General features: G+C 42.5%; 1 pseudogene; it reads right to left on the reverse strand.

The window, feature by feature from the left end:
* Nucleotides 1-3,398: 3,398 nt before the first annotated feature.
* Nucleotides 3,399-3,519, reverse strand: LOC118610324 (annotated as a pseudogene).
* Between the last annotated feature and the right edge of the window lie 2,481 nt (nucleotides 3,520-6,000).

Here is a 6,000-nt window from a genome sequence, read left to right on the forward strand (position 1 = left end):
TAGGCCCTTTAGTACTTCTTACATATGAACACACGTGAATGCGTTAGCTGGTCAAAAAAGTAAAATATATGTATTTTTTAAAGTAGCAAAAGACTTAAAAGTCTTTTGAAAGTTTTTTTTCAGGATGAAACCTTAAATGCTAACTTTCAAAAAATTAATCATAACTTTGCCACCCGTGACTCCTTCGACTGTTTCTACAAAGGATAAAAGACTTCTTCTTGGAAAAAAAAAAAAGGTTCTGGGTGTTGGCCTTAGAAACGTCGTGATTCATAAAATGCATGGACTAGAGAATTGCCACGTAGGAACCAGTGAAATAGTGATGAGGAGGGCATATACCTGCAAAGTACAGGCCAATGGGACCAGGAAAATGAAAAAGTCACTTGGTTTTAGGGTATGAATGAAACCAACTGGTCATGAGTTAATCATTGCTGAAGCTGAGTAGTAGACAAATTTTATTATTCTCTCTACTTTTATATAAATTTGAAGTCTTCCATAATAAAAATATATATACATACATGTAGACATATTAACATATACATAATATACACATACATTAATTATATATATAATGTATGTATATATTAAACACAATATGGTACCCTGGATTGGTTCCTGAAACAGAAAAACACATTAGTGGAAAAAAACTGGTAGAATTCAAATGAAGTCTGTAGTTTATAGTACTATACCAATGTGAATTTCTTAATTTTACTAAGTGCGCCATGGTCCTGTAAGATGTTAAAATTAGGAAAAGCCAGGTAAAGGATATACGGAAAGTCTTTGTACCATCTTTGCGACTTTTCTGTAAATATAATTTTGTAATAAAAACTTTAAACAGAGCAAAGGGCAACATGAAGGATGGACTCTCAAGTCATATAGTGTATTGGCTGCCTGACTGCAGGCAGTTACTTACCCCACCTCTCTGTGATTCTGTTTCCTCACTCACAAAGCCGGGATGATAAGCTCATGTGATTGCATGGAAGATTAAGAGACTTAACGTATGTAGTATTAATAGGATTTAGGATGGTGTCTAATACACAGGAAACCCTCAATTAATGCTAACTACTAGTAGTAGTAATGACAGTGGTGGTGTTTAGCAAGAAGATGATAATGTAATGGAGTGAAAGAAATAACGATGAGTAAGTAAATTTATTAAATAGATAAACAAATTTAATCGGCTGAGAAAATCATTGATTTGCATTTAAAATGATAAAGCTGCTAGATAAAAATAGGCTGGGGAAGGCATTGTTCAGAAGGCTACAAACAATGAATAATAAATATGTATAATAGAAATTTTAAAATAGCCTCCAAAGTAAGAGAAATATCTTTATATGTTCCAAACCAGGCAAGAAGAGAGTTCAGACTACAGAAAACTTTATAAATTCAACAAAGAAAAGGAGGAAAGGAATACTGAGAAAATACAAAATTAAATGGTAGAAATCAATTCAAGTATATGAATGTCAAAGTATTTAACTCGCCTATTCAAAAATAGTCTGTTTATCTTTCTAAATCAAATACATATCCATTCTGATCAATACTAACCCAATACCTTTAAGCCAGGGGCAGCAGTATGTGAAATGCATGCCACACCACCCATGCCATGCACAGGAGACATAACTAATCGATCACAGCACTCTTTCCTGAGCCTGGATGTCTTTAGAATCCCTCTCAACACAATGCTCCAGGCCGCCATTACCTAATGAAAGAAGTCAACTCTATCGTGACAGGGCTCCCTGTAGGCAGCTTCCTGACTTCTTTTCACACTCATGTCCTGACTCCTGTTTCAGGAAGAGTTAAGGAAATACAGGGGCTTAGGGAAAACTCTGGCCTGGAGGTCTGGGAGGGAAAGACTAGGCAAGAGAGGAATATCTGCTCTACATCCCAACTGGATCTCAGGCAGCTGTTCCCTCTCCTTGGTCCTCGTTCCTCGCCTCTAATGGGCCTGTCTCCTGAGAATATTTGCTACTAGCCACACTCACAGCGACCATCATAAAAACACCCGTTAGCGATGAGTGACCACCACAGCAAGCAAGTGCTGGGCTGGGCACCAGTGACTGAATCACAAAGGAGAGCTGCCAGATGGGCCAGGGAAAGGCAGCCCCACCGGCCTTGGGCAGCCAGCAAGCTTTCCAAGATCATGATGAGTATTCTGGCAGGGGGCAGCCTAGCAGAAAAGCTATGTCCTAGGATACTGGGGCTGTGGGATGGTAGAAGGAGGAAAGAGAGCAGGGCTACATTAGGGCCAGGTACTTTGTTGATAGTATTTTATTAAGTCCTGGCCACAACACTGAGCGGCAAATATTTTCATTTGCTACTTTCCAGACTATGCAAAGTGAGTCTCAGAGAAGCTAAATAATGTGCTTCAGTTCACAAAACCAGTAAGTGGCAAGCGATCTAGTTAAACTGGACCTATCTCCAGCAATTCCAGTCCTGGATATGTATAAACTAGAAACATGTATGTGAGTTCACCAAGGGATGAGAACAGGCTGTTCATCACAGCACCATAATAGCCAATATGGAAACCCTCCACGCCCTTCAGGAGAGTGGGTTAAGTTGCGGGAAAGTCACACAATGGAACACTACATGGTCATGAAAATAAACAAACTGTAACTATCTAAATCGACATGGTAAATCCCACATAATGTGAAATTGTTTACCCAACATTAAAAAAACATAAACAAAAAACCTGGCCAAACAAAACTGTGGTGTTTGAAGTTGGGATGGTGGTCACCCTTGATATGGGGGTACAGAGGGGGTCTCCAGCGTACTGGTCACATGAGTGTGTTCACTTTGCAAAAATTCATCCAGCTGTTTGCTTGGGATTTGTGAACTTCTACGGGAAGTCTTTAAAAACTGAACCTACAGTGAATGCTTATGCTTTTTCTACTGCACCACACTGTTTCCCTGGCTGATAACTGTGAAACAGACGATTATAGGGCAGCTTTCAAGTCCAAGACCGAACTCAAGTCTTGACTTGAACATGATCTAACAGCTCCCGCTCAGAGCACTCAATTGAAACACACACACTAAATTCTCCTCTGCAGGGTTTATTGTGCATTGAAGGCATGCAAGTATTTTGTAATATCCTAAGAGCCCACATTTTGACCCACAAGTGTGTGCCAGTGTTCTCTCCAGTCCCTTTGACAACTCTGAAAGGTCACAAATTTTCCCCATTGCATCGACGAGGACTCCAAGGTCCACAGCAGAAAAAAAGACACATCTAGCAATAGCCAAGCTGAGATTCACATCTATGTCTGTCTGATCTAAAATCAGATTTATGCACCCATGGCTACCAGGAGAGGCATGGAAAGCTTGCCAGAGGTCCTGGGGGGACAGGCAAGACAAAGGCGTAGTCACAATGGCTCTAGAGTCCAGATTTTTTGTTTGTTTGTTTGTTTTTACACCTACAGCACCTGGTCTTCCTAGGTGGTCTCTCATCCAAGTACTAACCAGGCCCAACCCTGCTTAGCTTCCGAGATCAGACGAGATGGGACACAGTTCCAGGGTGGCATGGCCGTAGACGATTCCAGAATTTTTTATTCCATTCCATTCTAGTAAAGTTCTGAGTCTGATGAGTTCTTCCTTCACCCTGCTCAGTTCAAGGTGCATTGTTCTTTTTCCTCAGGGCTTTTAATGGACGCAATGTGCCTTCTGTATCTGCTAATTATTGCCACAATAAGGCTGAGTAGCAAGCCACCCAGCATTCAGTGGCTTAAAGCAACATTCTTATCAGATGTCATTTGGGGGTTGGTTAATGTAGGTCCACAAAAAGACCAAAAAAAACCCAAAAAAACAAAACAAAACAAAACAAAAAAAACCCCAAGATACTGGGTATTTGGACAAGATTAGCATGAGTAAAAAATGGGACACTGCCCCCAAAGCCTGCAGAGTACTTATTTTTCAGATGCATGAGGAACATTGACAAAATTGATCATATGCTCAACCATAAAGTGAGCCTCAAAATATTTCTGATTTGAAACCGCACAGACTGTTTTCTGCACACAGAATTAAGCTAGAAATCAACCCTAAAAGATCCCAAAGCCTTCCCCGCCCCTCTGGTCCTAGCATTTTCTCTCTGCCCTGTCACTTCACGGCAGGACATTTACTGAGCACCTACTGGGTGCTCAGGCCTGGGTCACTCCATGGACAGGGAGCAGGGACTCAGAAAGGAGACAGACATCCTCTCGATTACGCCTCTCTGGAGGGCATTTGAGACACGCTCTGCACCTGTCCTTGCAGAACCCCCATTCGCTTTGTTCTCCAACCTAAATTCCGACAGCGCAGCCCTAGTTAATGCACAAGCAAGACGGCTTTGTCCTGACCCGTCAAGCCTGCTGGTCTGTATCAGTGAAAAGTTTGATTTTCAGCTCATACCCAAACTCAGCTTTATTTAATTACTTCAAACACATCTGGAAAGTGGGAACATAAAATCCATCTTAGAGGGGGTTAAATCACTATCACGACTAAATCGGAGTCCCAGTGGTCTCTGGAAAAAGTGAGAACACGGAACTGATTCATGGCTCATTTAGGCAGTCAGACTCTCAGGTTAATCCTGACCTATCAACCTCCTGAACTGGGACCCCGATTTCCGCCCCCAGACCAGCTTCGCATGCATCTTAGTCATTCCTTTTGCTTTAGATATTACAAGGGGGAGAGATTTTTAACTCTGGATACGGAATCATTTTCATCACAGTTGCTGTCCAACAATGGAGCCGGCTGCCAACTAATTAGTCACTTCTTCCCATCAGTGGTGGTACTCAAACAATGGCCACACAGTTGCTTGAGGGGGATACCAAGAAGGGGCCTGGAAAACAGAAAAATGCAAGGACCTTCCAAGACTTTCAAGAAACAGCTGTGGCCCCCTGTAACTGCTGCTGCAAACACATCAATGACCACCAGGTGGCAACAGAGCTACATCATCACTGCAAAGGCTTCAGTAGCCCAGAAGATAGCATTTCCTGAAAATACCAAAAACCTAATTGAAAGAACACAACGAAAATTAAAAAGCAAGATTACCATATGACCCATCAATTCCACTTCTGGGTATATATCCCAAAGCAGAATCTTTCATAACTAAAAAAAAAACAAAAACAAAAACAAAAAAAGACAACTATTAAAAGCATCTTAGAAAAAATTCGCTTTATTAAATTTAAAGGATATAAAAATGCAAAGAAATGTTTACTACATATCTTAAACTGTATAAATAAATGCGCTAGCTCTAAACATATGTTCCCAGTTTCACAGAATGTCTTAACCTCCCCTACCCGCCCTCCCCAAGGTGGCCTGGCCTGCTCGCAACACCCCGCAACACCCTACGATTGCGAGTTGAGAATGCCATTCTCTCTCACACCACTGAGTTTGGTTAGGAACCAGCCCTGCTCCTCCCCCTTGTGCTGACCCAACCCAAGCTTGAGCCATTGGCTGTGGCCTCCCCTTGCCTCCCTACCCTTCCCTCACTGAGGACAAGGACACCTGACCAATGTATCCTAGACTAAGCAAGTACCCGCACGTCACCTGTGGCAGCATCTACATCGATTAGCTTCTGTTGTGTGACTAACCATTACAAACCTTAGTGGCTTAAAACAATACTGATTTACTATTTCTCATGAGTGTGTGGTCACCCGGGCAATTTTTCTGGACTGGGCTAGACTGGCTGAGGCTGGATGGCTAAAGATGAACTCACTCGTCTGTCTGGAATCAGCTAGGACAGCTGGGAATTCTCCTCCAGGAGGCTCTCCCAGTCTCTCACAAGGTAATTTTATCATTCCCATCAGACAAAGCAAATCATGTGACCTACTCAAGGGCATGCCTGCAGAGAACAATGACTAATGGGACCATTTCTGGAACACTCTCTCATAGCCACTATGCCTCTGAGCTCCTCACCTTCATCTCTGAGCCATGCTAGCCACCAAATGCCAAGCGACCATCCCCAGGAAAGAGGACCCACCCCCAAGTCTGCCTGAGAAACCAGAGGCCGTGAAGCAGGGTCTGGGTCTGGGCCTG

Source organism: Rousettus aegyptiacus, unplaced genomic scaffold (genome assembly GCF_014176215.1).
Source record: "Rousettus aegyptiacus isolate mRouAeg1 unplaced genomic scaffold, mRouAeg1.p scaffold_m13_p_12, whole genome shotgun sequence".
Taxonomy (NCBI): domain Eukaryota; kingdom Metazoa; phylum Chordata; class Mammalia; order Chiroptera; family Pteropodidae; genus Rousettus; species Rousettus aegyptiacus.